This window comes from Pleurodeles waltl, chromosome 5 (assembly GCF_031143425.1).
Source record: "Pleurodeles waltl isolate 20211129_DDA chromosome 5, aPleWal1.hap1.20221129, whole genome shotgun sequence".
Lineage (NCBI taxonomy): Eukaryota > Metazoa > Chordata > Amphibia > Caudata > Salamandridae > Pleurodeles > Pleurodeles waltl.
In genome coordinates, this window is record NC_090444.1 from 591,878,856 (window position 1) to 591,892,775 (window position 13,920).

The 13,920-nt window shown below is 45.9% G+C and overlaps 10 non-coding genes across 10 annotated transcripts; 5 read left to right on the forward strand and 5 right to left on the reverse strand.

Annotated features, from left to right (window-relative positions):
• Positions 1-734: 734 nt before the first annotated feature.
• On the forward strand, positions 735-841 carry LOC138297912 (U6 spliceosomal RNA). The gene has a single exon (XR_011204449.1). It is a non-coding gene; the product is annotated as a U6 spliceosomal RNA (small nuclear RNA).
• A 1,782-nt stretch (positions 842-2,623) lies between these two features.
• TRNAH-AUG (transfer RNA histidin (anticodon AUG)) lies at positions 2,624-2,696 on the reverse strand. Its single transcript has one exon. It is a non-coding gene; the product is annotated as a tRNA-His (tRNA).
• Positions 2,697-3,475: 779 nt separating this feature from the next.
• Positions 3,476-3,582, forward strand: LOC138297690 (U6 spliceosomal RNA). The gene has a single exon (XR_011204234.1). It is a non-coding gene; the product is annotated as a U6 spliceosomal RNA (small nuclear RNA).
• A 1,782-nt stretch (positions 3,583-5,364) lies between these two features.
• Positions 5,365-5,437, reverse strand: TRNAH-AUG (transfer RNA histidin (anticodon AUG)). Its single transcript has one exon. It is a non-coding gene; the product is annotated as a tRNA-His (tRNA).
• Positions 5,438-6,216: 779 nt separating this feature from the next.
• Positions 6,217-6,323, forward strand: LOC138297691 (U6 spliceosomal RNA). The gene has a single exon (XR_011204235.1). It is a non-coding gene; the product is annotated as a U6 spliceosomal RNA (small nuclear RNA).
• Positions 6,324-8,105: 1,782 nt separating this feature from the next.
• TRNAH-AUG (transfer RNA histidin (anticodon AUG)) lies at positions 8,106-8,178 on the reverse strand. The gene has a single exon. It is a non-coding gene; the product is annotated as a tRNA-His (tRNA).
• Positions 8,179-8,957: 779 nt separating this feature from the next.
• Positions 8,958-9,064, forward strand: LOC138297692 (U6 spliceosomal RNA). The gene has a single exon (XR_011204236.1). It is a non-coding gene; the product is annotated as a U6 spliceosomal RNA (small nuclear RNA).
• A 1,782-nt stretch (positions 9,065-10,846) lies between these two features.
• On the reverse strand, positions 10,847-10,919 carry TRNAH-AUG (transfer RNA histidin (anticodon AUG)). Its single transcript has one exon. It is a non-coding gene; the product is annotated as a tRNA-His (tRNA).
• A 779-nt stretch (positions 10,920-11,698) lies between these two features.
• On the forward strand, positions 11,699-11,805 carry LOC138297913 (U6 spliceosomal RNA). The gene has a single exon (XR_011204450.1). It is a non-coding gene; the product is annotated as a U6 spliceosomal RNA (small nuclear RNA).
• A 1,782-nt stretch (positions 11,806-13,587) lies between these two features.
• TRNAH-AUG (transfer RNA histidin (anticodon AUG)) lies at positions 13,588-13,660 on the reverse strand. The gene has a single exon. It is a non-coding gene; the product is annotated as a tRNA-His (tRNA).
• Between the last annotated feature and the right edge of the window lie 260 nt (positions 13,661-13,920).

Sequence of the window (13,920 nt, forward strand, 5' to 3'; positions counted from 1 at the left end):
ATGCGCGCCCTCGCGTGTGTGTGTGTCTGTGTTTTAAAACGTCATTCTATCACAATATGTAACCACATTTACAACGCACACTGAAGCTGCAAGTGAACTTACCTGCCCCCCTGAAATTACGTTCTGTCAGGTTTTCGTAAGTTACACCAAGGACCCTAGGAGAGAAAAGGACACAAGTGCCAGACCAAGCAGACCCAGCAGCAAAGAAACATTTTGAATAAGCATTAGTTTCTTACAGAGTCTGGTTCAACATCATCGTTTCCAGAGCTGTAAGGGGCTGAGCCTGAGGATTCCTTAGTAAGCAGGCCAGTACAACACTAAAGCGTTTATTATTCAAATACAGGTGAAAATTAAGACACCTTTTCATATGCTCTCTCTGCCCTGGAACCCACCACAACACCATCCCACTCCCACAAGCCATCACCTAGCCTACTGTGCAGCTGACTCACCTTTTCCATCAACGTTCCCCAGGAAGTGTGATGTCACAATGCTCTTTGCCTGTAGTCTGGACCATGAGCCTTTGCAACCTGGCGTAATGAAGATGCTTACAATGTGTGAAGATTTGGACCACAAATATAGGGAATAGAAGTGGATTGTTAGGCCTCATGCCTTATTGCCATGTGTCTCAGAATTGAATGCTTACTGGACCATCCAATCAGCGCTTTCAGGCCACCCTACGTCTGAAGACTGCAGATTCAGGGAGTGTATATACATTGAAGGCTCACCCATGAAGTGTGCTTGCTTCGGCGGTACATATACTAAAATTGGAACGATACAGAGAAGATTAGCATGGCCCCTGCGCAAGGATGACACGCAAATTCGTGAAGCGTTCCATATTTTTAACAGCTTTCGAGAGAGAAAGGTCCTTTGTTTGCAAGTCTTCTAGTAATAATAAAGCAACTTCCAGTGCCTTCCTTCCCATTTGTATTTTTGAATTGGCCGCCCCTCAACATTCTTAAGGTGTTAACCGCTCCTGCAGGCCAATGCCAGTGCCCAGCTGCATTTAGCAAGGAAGACTACAGCACTTCAGTGACCTTTCTTTCTATTTTCCAGCCTCCCTGTCATTATCCTTTACCCCGTCCCCCAACTCTATACTGTTGCCAGTGACGCATTGCTTTGTGGGAAGCTGGGCAGAGCAGAGAGAAGGGCAGGGCCTATGCAAATGAGGGCCTCTGGGCCATATGGGGACCCCCTTTTCAGCAGGACTGCTAAAGTAAGCCTTGCCACCAGATTGCTTTGTGAAGCTGGAAATACCAGGCCAGGTGAGGCACTGGGTTCTATCGGTCCATTGAGGACCCATTGGGCCGGCCTCCCTCAGTTTCTGAGGTCCAAGAAATGTTCACCCTGCACCCTTTTAGAGAGGTTTTGGCCGATCGTGGCCGATCGGGGATGAGGGGGGCAGAAGGCAGAAACAGCACAATGCTCTTGAAGCTGCCCTAATCCACCTCTCTCCCCGCCTTGGGTTCCATCTGGGTGTGTCAGGTGTTGGCCCATGGATAACAAGGAACTGGCTCAGTGCATTATGATTCTCACAAAATTAAAAGGGCCATCTATCAAGTGCTAACTCAAACACACTACACACTCTGGCACACATCTGTGTTAACAACCTTTATACCTTGTTTGAAGGATCAAGGACCCCTGTTGAAATCCCAGACCCGCGCACCCCTTGAGGGTGAACGCTTGGCTGTTTCAAAATTCAGTTTTACTGGGGGGTTATGATGGACTTTTCAAGACCCACGTCTGGGCAACATTTGAAATCATTCCCCCCATTTCTCTCAGAAATGCCTATGGTTCGGGGAGTAGTTGCTCCACAATCTTTCTCTTCCACCAATCAGTAGTATTTCCTTGAGAGCTGTTTACTATATTGAATCTTTGGAGGTAAATGTTCCTTTCATCTGCAAGCAGGCTCTTTTTAAGAATGTTTGCCATCATAGGCAGTGTAACTTTTCGCCCCCTACCTAGGCATTCTAATTCTCTTCCACCAAATCAAAGACATTGCCTCATTGTGCATATAATTGTGTGCCCGCCGTCCCCTGCTTTGTTATTGAGGCTGCCATCAATCGAATGACATCTGCCTGTGCCCAAGAGTAGTATTACTGATGAGCATTAAACTGCAGCCTACTGATTAAAAAATCACAATAGATGAAAAAGTGCAAGGTCTACATAGGGTTCAAACCTGCAGTCTTCAGATCCAAAAGAAGGCATGTTATCTCTTTCACCAGGAGCCTTTTCACATGGGGCTTCTTTCTATAATTTTCAAGAGAGTTCTAAAAGGTGGGTGTCTTGAACAGTTGTTCCTAAAAATCCTGCACAACCAATTTTTTAGACCCCTGCGACCCGCATCTTGACCCTTGAAGTAAAACTATTTTCACTCCAGAAAACAAATGTTGTGAAGTTTTCCTCCCTTGTTCAAAAAGCTTAGGCTTGGGAAACATTCAAAGGTCAGGCTCATAGAATCCAGGACAATCATTAAACTTTCGACTATTCACAGTTGCTATCACAGCCTCCTTACCACGGAACGATTGTTGGATACATCCCGCACCGGAATGTTAATCCTACAAGAAGACTGAGATAATTAAGAACTCAAGTGTAATTACCTGAAAAAAGGGACCGGCAACCCTTCCGAGCCAGATAGGAGTCGAACCTACAATCTTCTGATCCATAGTCAGAAGCGTTATCCATTGCGCCACTGGCCCCATATAAGAGCACTTTCCCCCTTCTCCTTCAGAGAGTGCTAGAGAATGCGCGCCCTCGCGTGTGTGTGTGTCTGTGTTTTAAAACGTCATTCTATCACAATATGTAACCACATTTACAACGCACACTGAAGCTGCAAGTGAACTTACCTGCCCCCCTGAAATTACATTCTGTCAGGTTTTCGTAACTTACACCAAGGACCCTAGGAGAGAAAAGGACACAAGTGCTAGACCAAGCAGACCCAGCAGCAAAGAAACATTTTGAATAAGCATTAGTTTCTTACAGAGTCTGGTTCAACATCATCGTTTCCAGAGCTGTAAGGGGCTGAGCCTGAGGATTCCTTAGTAAGCAGGCCAGTACAACACTAAAGCGTTTATTATTCAAATACAGGTGAAAATTAAGACACCTTTTCATATGCTCTCTCTGCCCTGGAACCCACCACAACACCATCCCACTCCCACAAGCCATCACCTAGCCTACTGTGCAGCTGACTCACCTTTTCCATCAACGTTCCCCAGGAAGTGTGATGTCACAATGCTCTTTGCCTGTAGTCTGGACCATGAGCCTTTGCAACCTGGCGTAATGAAGATGCTTACAATGTGTGAAGATTTGGACCACAAATATAGGGAATAGAAGTGGATTGTTAGGCCTCATGCCTTATTGCCATGTGTCTCAGAATTGAATGCTTACTGGACCATCCAATCAGCGCTTTCAGGCCACCCTACGTCTGAAGACTGCAGATTCAGGGAGTGTATATACATTGAAGGCTCACCCATGAAGTGTGCTTGCTTCGGCGGCACATATACTAAAATTGGAACGATACAGAGAAGATTAGCATGGCCCCTGCGCAAGGATGACACGCAAATTCGTGAAGCGTTCCATATTTTTAACAGCTTTCGAGAGAGAAAGGTCCTTTGTTTGCAAGTCTTCTAGTAATAATAAAGCAACTTCCAGTGCCTTCCTTCCCATTTGTATTTTTGAATTGGCCGCCCCTCAACATTCTTAAGGTGTTAACCGCTCCTGCAGGCCAATGCCAGTGCCCAGCTGCATTTAGCAAGGAAGACTTCAGCACTTCAGTGACCTTTCTTTCTATTTTCCAGCCTCCCTGTCATTATCCTTTACCCCGTCCCCCAACTCTATACTGTTGCCAGTGACGCATTGCTTTGTGGGAAGCTGGGCAGAGCAGAGAGAAGGGCAGGGCCTATGCAAATGAGGGCCTCTGGGCCATATGGGGACCCCCTTTTCAGCAGGACTGCTAAAGTAAGCCTTGCCACCAGATTGCTTGGTGAAGCTGGAAATACCAGGCCAGGTGAGGCACTGGGTTCTATCGGTCCATTGAGGACCCATTGGGCCGGCCTCCCTCAGTTTCTGAGGTCCAAGAAATGTTCACCCTGCACCCTTTTAGAGAGGTTTTGGCCGATCGTGGCCGATCGGGGATGAGAGGGGCAGAAGGCAGAAAGAGCACAATGCTCTTGAAGCTGCTCTAATCCACCTCTCTCCCCGCCTTGGGTTCCATCTGGGTGTGTCAGGTGTTGGCCCATGGATAACAAGGAACTGGCTCAGTGCATTATGATTCTCATAAAATTAAAAGGGCCATCTATCAAGTGCTAACTCAAACACACTACACACTCTGGCACACATCTGTGTTAACAACCTTTATACCTTGTTTGAAGGATCAAGGACCCCTGTTGAAATCCCAGACCCGCGCACCCCTTGAGGGTGAACGCTTGGCTGTTTCAAAATTCAGTTTTACTGGGGGGTTATGATGGACTTTTCAAGACCCACGTCTGGGCAACATTTGAAATCATTCCCCCCATTTCTCTCAGAAATGCCTATGGTTCGGGGAGTAGTTGCTCCACAATCTTTCACTTCCACCAATCAGTAGTATTTCCTTGAGAGCTGTTTACTATATTGAATCTTTGGAGGTAAATGTTCCTTTCATCTGCAAGCAGGCTCTTTTTAAGAATGTTTGCCATCATAGGCAGTGTAACTTTTCGCCCCCTACCTAGGCATTCTAATTCTCTTCCACCAAATCAAAGACATTGCCTCATTGTGCATATAATTGTGTGCCCGCCGTCCCCTGCTTTGTTATTGAGGCTGCCATCAATCGAATGACATCTGCCTGTGCCCAAGAGTAGTATTACTGATGAGCATTAAACTGCAGCCTACTGATTAAAAAATCACAATAGATGAAAAAGTGCAAGGTCTACATAGGGTTCAAACCTGCAGTCTTCAGATCCAAAAGAAGGCATGTTATCTCTTTCACCAGGAGCCTTTTCACATGGGGCTTCTTTCTATAATTTTCAAGAGAGTTCTAAAAGGTGGGTGTCTTGAACAGTTGTTCCTAAAAATCCTGCACAACCAATTTTTTAGACCCCTGCGACCCGCATCTTGACCCTTGAAGTAAAACTATTTTCACTCCAGAAAACAAATGTTGTGAAGTTTTCCTCCCTTGTTCAAAAAGCTTAGGCTTGGGAAACATTCAAAGGTCAGGCTCATAGAATCCAGGACAATCATTAAACTTTCGACTATTCACAGTTGCTATCACAGCCTCCTTACCACGGAACGATTGTTGGATACATCCCGCACCGGAATGTTAATCCTACAAGAAGACTGAGATAATTAAGAACTCAAGTGTAATTACCTGAAAAAAGGGACCGGCAACCCTTCCGAGCCAGATAGGAGTCGAACCTACAATCTTCTGATCCATAGTCAGAAGCGTTATCCATTGCGCCACTGGCCCCATATAAGAGCACTTTCCCCCTTCTCCTTCAGAGAGTGCTAGAGAATGCGCGCCCTCGCGTGTGTGTGTGTCTGTGTTTTAAAACGTCATTCTATCACAATATGTAACCACATTTACAACGCACACTGAAGCTGCAAGTGAACTTACCTGCCCCCCTGAAATTACATTCTGTCAGGTTTTCGTAACTTACACCAAGGACCCTAGGAGAGAAAAGGACACAAGTGCTAGACCAAGCAGACCCAGCAGCAAAGAAACATTTTGAATAAGCATTAGTTTCTTACAGAGTCTGGTTCAACATCATCGTTTCCAGAGCTGTAAGGGGCTGAGCCTGAGGATTCCTTAGTAAGCAGGCCAGTACAACACTAAAGCGTTTATTATTCAAATACAGGTGAAAATTAAGACACCTTTTCATATGCTCTCTCTGCCCTGGAACCCACCACAACACCATCCCACTCCCACAAGCCATCACCTAGCCTACTGTGCAGCTGACTCACCTTTTCCATCAACGTTCCCCAGGAAGTGTGATGTCACAATGCTCTTTGCCTGTAGTCTGGACCATGAGCCTTTGCAACCTGGCGTAATGAAGATGCTTACAATGTGTGAAGATTTGGACCACAAATATAGGGAATAGAAGTGGATTGTTAGGCCTCATGCCTTATTGCCATGTGTCTCAGAATTGAATGCTTACTGGACCATCCAATCAGCGCTTTCAGGCCACCCTACGTCTGAAGACTGCAGATTCAGGGAGTGTATATACATTGAAGGCTCACCCATGAAGTGTGCTTGCTTCGGCGGCACATATACTAAAATTGGAACGATACAGAGAAGATTAGCATGGCCCCTGCGCAAGGATGACACGCAAATTCGTGAAGCGTTCCATATTTTTAACAGCTTTCGAGAGAGAAAGGTCCTTTGTTTGCAAGTCTTCTAGTAATAATAAAGCAACTTCCAGTGCCTTCCTTCCCATTTGTATTTTTGAATTGGCCGCCCCTCAACATTCTTAAGGTGTTAACCGCTCCTGCAGGCCAATGCCAGTGCCCAGCTGCATTTAGCAAGGAAGACTTCAGCACTTCAGTGACCTTTCTTTCTATTTTCCAGCCTCCCTGTCATTATCCTTTACCCCGTCCCCCAACTCTATACTGTTGCCAGTGACGCATTGCTTTGTGGGAAGCTGGGCAGAGCAGAGAGAAGGGCAGGGCCTATGCAAATGAGGGCCTCTGGGCCATATGGGGACCCCCTTTTCAGCAGGACTGCTAAAGTAAGCCTTGCCACCAGATTGCTTGGTGAAGCTGGAAATACCAGGCCAGGTGAGGCACTGGGTTCTATCGGTCCATTGAGGACCCATTGGGCCGGCCTCCCTCAGTTTCTGAGGTCCAAGAAATGTTCACCCTGCACCCTTTTAGAGAGGTTTTGGCCGATCGTGGCCGATCGGGGATGAGAGGGGCAGAAGGCAGAAAGAGCACAATGCTCTTGAAGCTGCTCTAATCCACCTCTCTCCCCGCCTTGGGTTCCATCTGGGTGTGTCAGGTGTTGGCCCATGGATAACAAGGAACTGGCTCAGTGCATTATGATTCTCACAAAATTAAAAGGGCCATCTATCAAGTGCTAACTCAAACACACTACACACTCTGGCACACATCTGTGTTAACAACCTTTATACCTTGTTTGAAGGATCAAGGACCCCTGTTGAAATCCCAGACCCGCGCACCCCTTGAGGGTGAACGCTTGGCTGTTTCAAAATTCAGTTTTACTGGGGGGTTATGATGGACTTTTCAAGACCCACGTCTGGGCAACATTTGAAATCATTCCCCCCATTTCTCTCAGAAATGCCTATGGTTCGGGGAGTAGTTGCTCCACAATCTTTCTCTTCCACCAATCAGTAGTATTTCCTTGAGAGCTGTTTACTATATTGAATCTTTGGAGGTAAATGTTCCTTTCATCTGCAAGCAGGCTCTTTTTAAGAATGTTTGCCATCATAGGCAGTGTAACTTTTCGCCCCCTACCTAGGCATTCTAATTCTCTTCCACCAAATCAAAGACATTGCCTCATTGTGCATATAATTGTGTGCCCGCCGTCCCCTGCTTTGTTATTGAGGCTGCCATCAATCGAATGACATCTGCCTGTGCCCAAGAGTAGTATTACTGATGAGCATTAAACTGCAGCCTACTGATTAAAAAATCACAATAGATGAAAAAGTGCAAGGTCTACATAGGGTTCAAACCTGCAGTCTTCAGATCCAAAAGAAGGCATGTTATCTCTTTCACCAGGAGCCTTTTCACATGGGGCTTCTTTCTATAATTTTCAAGAGAGTTCTAAAAGGTGGGTGTCTTGAACAGTTGTTCCTAAAAATCCTGCACAACCAATTTTTTAGACCCCTGCGACCCGCATCTTGACCCTTGAAGTAAAACTATTTTCACTCCAGAAAACAAATGTTGTGAAGTTTTCCTCCCTTGTTCAAAAAGCTTAGGCTTGGGAAACATTCAAAGGTCAGGCTCATAGAATCCAGGACAATCATTAAACTTTCGACTATTCACAGTTGCTATCACAGCCTCCTTACCACGGAACGATTGTTGGATACATCCCGCACCGGAATGTTAATCCTACAAGAAGACTGAGATAATTAAGAACTCAAGTGTAATTACCTGAAAAAAGGGACCGGCAACCCTTCCGAGCCAGATAGGAGTCGAACCTACAATCTTCTGATCCATAGTCAGAAGCGTTATCCATTGCGCCACTGGCCCCATATAAGAGCACTTTCCCCCTTCTCCTTCAGAGAGTGCTAGAGAATGCGCGCCCTCGCGTGTGTGTGTGTCTGTGTTTTAAAACGTCATTCTATCACAATATGTAACCACATTTACAACGCACACTGAAGCTGCAAGTGAACTTACCTGCCCCCCTGAAATTACATTCTGTCAGGTTTTCGTAACTTACACCAAGGACCCTAGGAGAGAAAAGGACACAAGTGCTAGACCAAGCAGACCCAGCAGCAAAGAAACATTTTGAATAAGCATTAGTTTCTTACAGAGTCTGGTTCAACATCATCGTTTCCAGAGCTGTAAGGGGCTGAGCCTGAGGATTCCTTAGTAAGCAGGCCAGTACAACACTAAAGCGTTTATTATTCAAATACAGGTGAAAATTAAGACACCTTTTCATATGCTCTCTCTGCCCTGGAACCCACCACAACACCATCCCACTCCCACAAGCCATCACCTAGCCTACTGTGCAGCTGACTCACCTTTTCCATCAACGTTCCCCAGGAAGTGTGATGTCACAATGCTCTTTGCCTGTAGTCTGGACCATGAGCCTTTGCAACCTGGCGTAATGAAGATGCTTACAATGTGTGAAGATTTGGACCACAAATATAGGGAATAGAAGTGGATTGTTAGGCCTCATGCCTTATTGCCATGTGTCTCAGAATTGAATGCTTACTGGACCATCCAATCAGCGCTTTCAGGCCACCCTACGTCTGAAGACTGCAGATTCAGGGAGTGTATATACATTGAAGGCTCACCCATGAAGTGTGCTTGCTTCGGCGGCACATATACTAAAATTGGAACGATACAGAGAAGATTAGCATGGCCCCTGCGCAAGGATGACACGCAAATTCGTGAAGCGTTCCATATTTTTAACAGCTTTCGAGAGAGAAAGGTCCTTTGTTTGCAAGTCTTCTAGTAATAATAAAGCAACTTCCAGTGCCTTCCTTCCCATTTGTATTTTTGAATTGGCCGCCCCTCAACATTCTTAAGGTGTTAACCGCTCCTGCAGGCCAATGCCAGTGCCCAGCTGCATTTAGCAAGGAAGACTTCAGCACTTCAGTGACCTTTCTTTCTATTTTCCAGCCTCCCTGTCATTATCCTTTACCCCGTCCCCCAACTCTATACTGTTGCCAGTGACGCATTGCTTTGTGGGAAGCTGGGCAGAGCAGAGAGAAGGGCAGGGCCTATGCAAATGAGGGCCTCTGGGCCATATGGGGACCCCCTTTTCAGCAGGACTGCTAAAGTAAGCCTTGCCACCAGATTGCTTGGTGAAGCTGGAAATACCAGGCCAGGTGAGGCACTGGGTTCTATCGGTCCATTGAGGACCCATTGGGCCGGCCTCCCTCAGTTTCTGAGGTCCAAGAAATGTTCACCCTGCACCCTTTTAGAGAGGTTTTGGCCGATCGTGGCCGATCGGGGATGAGAGGGGCAGAAGGCAGAAAGAGCACAATGCTCTTGAAGCTGCTCTAATCCACCTCTCTCCCCGCCTTGGGTTCCATCTGGGTGTGTCAGGTGTTGGCCCATGGATAACAAGGAACTGGCTCAGTGCATTATGATTCTCATAAAATTAAAAGGGCCATCTATCAAGTGCTAACTCAAACACACTACACACTCTGGCACACATCTGTGTTAACAACCTTTATACCTTGTTTGAAGGATCAAGGACCCCTGTTGAAATCCCAGACCCGCGCACCCCTTGAGGGTGAACGCTTGGCTGTTTCAAAATTCAGTTTTACTGGGGGGTTATGATGGACTTTTCAAGACCCACGTCTGGGCAACATTTGAAATCATTCCCCCCATTTCTCTCAGAAATGCCTATGGTTCGGGGAGTAGTTGCTCCACAATCTTTCACTTCCACCAATCAGTAGTATTTCCTTGAGAGCTGTTTACTATATTGAATCTTTGGAGGTAAATGTTCCTTTCATCTGCAAGCAGGCTCTTTTTAAGAATGTTTGCCATCATAGGCAGTGTAACTTTTCGCCCCCTACCTAGGCATTCTAATTCTCTTCCACCAAATCAAAGACATTGCCTCATTGTGCATATAATTGTGTGCCCGCCGTCCCCTGCTTTGTTATTGAGGCTGCCATCAATCGAATGACATCTGCCTGTGCCCAAGAGTAGTATTACTGATGAGCATTAAACTGCAGCCTACTGATTAAAAAATCACAATAGATGAAAAAGTGCAAGGTCTACATAGGGTTCAAACCTGCAGTCTTCAGATCCAAAAGAAGGCATGTTATCTCTTTCACCAGGAGCCTTTTCACATGGGGCTTATTTCTATAATTTTCAAGAGAGTTCTAAAAGGTGGGTGTCTTGAACAGTTGTTCCTAAAAATCCTGCACAACCAATTTTTTAGACCCCTGCGACCCGCATCTTGACCCTTGAAGTAAAACTATTTTCACTCCAGAAAACAAATGTTGTGAAGTTTTCCTCCCTTGTTCAAAAAGCTTAGGCTTGGGAAACATTCAAAGGTCAGGCTCATAGAATCCAGGACAATCATTAAACTTTCTACTAGCCACAGTTGCTATCACAGCCTCCTTACCACAGAACGATTGTTGGATACATCCCGCACCGGAATGTTAATCCTACAAGAAGACTGAGATAATTAAGAACTCAAGTGTAATTACATGAAAAAAGGGACCGGCAACCCTTCCGAGCCAGATAGGAGTCGAACCTACAATTTTCTGATCCATAGTCAGAAGCGTTATCCATTGCGCCACTGGCCCCATATAAGAGCACTTTCCCCCTTCTCCTTCAGAGAGTGCTAGAGAATGCGCGCCCTCGCGTGTGTGTGTGTCTGTGTTTTAAAACGTCATTCTATCACAATATGTAACCACATTTACAACGCACACTGAAGCTGCAAGTGAACTTACCTGCCCCCCTGAAATTACGTTCTGTCAGGTTTTCGTAAGTTACACCAAGGACCCTAGGAGAGAAAAGGACACAAGTGCCAGACCAAGCAGACCCAGCAGCAAAGAAACATTTTGAATAAGCATTAGTTTCTTACAGAGTCTGGTTCAACATCATCGTTTCCAGAGCTGTAAGGGGCTGAGCCTGAGGATTCCTTAGTAAGCAGGCCAGTACAACACTAAAGCGTTTATTATTCAAATACAGGTGAAAATTAAGACACCTTTTCATATGCTCTCTCTGCCCTGGAACCCACCACAACACCATCCCACTCCCACAAGCCATCACCTAGCCTACTGTGCAGCTGACTCACCTTTTCCATCAACGTTCCCCAGGAAGTGTGATGTCACAATGCTCTTTGCCTGTAGTCTGGACCATGAGCCTTTGCAACCTGGCGTAATGAAGATGCTTACAATGTGTGAAGATTTGGACCACAAATATAGGGAATAGAAGTGGATTGTTAGGCCTCATGCCTTATTGCCATGTGTCTCAGAATTGAATGCTTACTGGACCATCCAATCAGCGCTTTCAGGCCACCCTACGTCTGAAGACTGCAGATTCAGGGAGTGTATATACATTGAAGGCTCACCCATGAAGTGTGCTTGCTTCGGCGGTACATATACTAAAATTGGAACGATACAGAGAAGATTAGCATGGCCCCTGCGCAAGGATGACACGCAAATTCGTGAAGCGTTCCATATTTTTAACAGCTTTCGAGAGAGAAAGGTCCTTTGTTTGCAAGTCTTCTAGTAATAATAAAGCAACTTCCAGTGCCTTCCTTCCCATTTGTATTTTTGAATTGGCCGCCCCTCAACATTCTTAAGGTGTTAACCGCTCCTGCAGGCCAATGCCAGTGCCCAGCTGCATTTAGCAAGGAAGACTACAGCACTTCAGTGACCTTTCTTTCTATTTTCCAGCCTCCCTGTCATTATCCTTTACCCCGTCCCCCAACTCTATACTGTTGCCAGTGACGCATTGCTTTGTGGGAAGCTGGGCAGAGCAGAGAGAAGGGCAGGGCCTATGCAAATGAGGGCCTCTGGGCCATATGGGGACCCCCTTTTCAGCAGGACTGCTAAAGTAAGCCTTGCCACCAGATTGCTTTGTGAAGCTGGAAATACCAGGCCAGGTGAGGCACTGGGTTCTATCGGTCCATTGAGGACCCATTGGGCCGGCCTCCCTCAGTTTCTGAGGTCCAAGAAATGTTCACCCTGCACCCTTTTAGAGAGGTTTTGGCCGATCGTGGCCGATCGGGGATGAGGGGGGCAGAAGGCAGAAACAGCACAATGCTCTTGAAGCTGCCCTAATCCACCTCTCTCCCCGCCTTGGGTTCCATCTGGGTGTGTCAGGTGTTGGCCCATGGATAACAAGGAACTGGCTCAGTGCATTATGATTCTCACAAAATTAAAAGGGCCATCTATCAAGTGCTAACTCAAACACACTACACACTCTGGCACACATCTGTGTTAACAACCTTTATACCTTGTTTGAAGGATCAAGGACCCCTGTTGAAATCCCAGACCCGCGCACCCCTTGAGGGTGAACGCTTGGCTGTTTCAAAATTCAGTTTTACTGGGGGGTTATGATGGACTTTTCAAGACCCACGTCTGGGCAACATTTGAAATCATTCCCCCCATTTCTCTCAGAAATGCCTATGGTTCGGGGAGTAGTTGCTCCACAATCTTTCTCTTCCACCAATCAGTAGTATTTCCTTGAGAGCTGTTTACTATATTGAATCTTTGGAGGTAAATGTTCCTTTCATCTGCAAGCAGGCTCTTTTTAAGAATGTTTGCCATCATAGGCAGTGTAACTTTTCGCCCCCTACCTAGGCATTCTAATTCTCTTCCACCAAATCAAAGACATTGCCTCATTGTGCATATAATTGTGTGCCCGCCGTCCCCTGCTTTGTTATTGAGGCTGCCATCAATCGAATGACATCTGCCTGTGCCCAAGAGTAGTATTACTGATGAGCATTAAACTGCAGCCTACTGATTAAAAAATCACAATAGATGAAAAAGTGCAAGGTCTACATAGGGTTCAAACCTGCAGTCTTCAGATCCAAAAGAAGGCATGTTATCTCTTTCACCAGGAGCCTTTTCACATGGGGCTTCTTTCTATAATTTTCAAGAGAGTTCTAAAAGGTGGGTGTCTTGAACAGTTGTTCCTAAAAATCCTGCACAACCAATTTTTTAGACCCCTGCGACCCGCATCTTGACCCTTGAAGTAAAACTATTTTCACTCCAGAAAACAAATGTTGTGAAGTTTTCCTCCCTTGTTCAAAAAGCTTAGGCTTGGGAAACATTCAAAGGTCAGGCTCATAGAATCCAGGACAATCATTAAACTTTCGACTATTCACAGTTGCTATCACAGCCTCCTTACCACGGAACGATTGTTGGATACATCCCGCACCGGAATGTTAATCCTACAAGAAGACTGAGATAATTAAGAACTCAAGTGTAATTACCTGAAAAAAGGGACCGGCAACCCTTCCGAGCCAGATAGGAGTCGAACCTACAATCTTCTGATCCATAGTCAGAAGCGTTATCCATTGCGCCACTGGCCCCATATAAGAGCACTTTCCCCCTTCTCCTTCAGAGAGTGCTAGAGAATGCGCGCCCTCGCGTGTGTGTGTGTCTGTGTTTTAAAACGTCATTCTATCACAATATGTAACCACATTTACAACGCACACTGAAGCTGCAAGTGAACTTACCTGCCCCCCTGAAATTACATTCTGTCAGGTTTTCGTAACTTACACCAAGGACCCTAGGAGAGAAAAGGACACAAGTGCTAGACCAAGCAGACCCAGCAGCAAAGAAACATTTT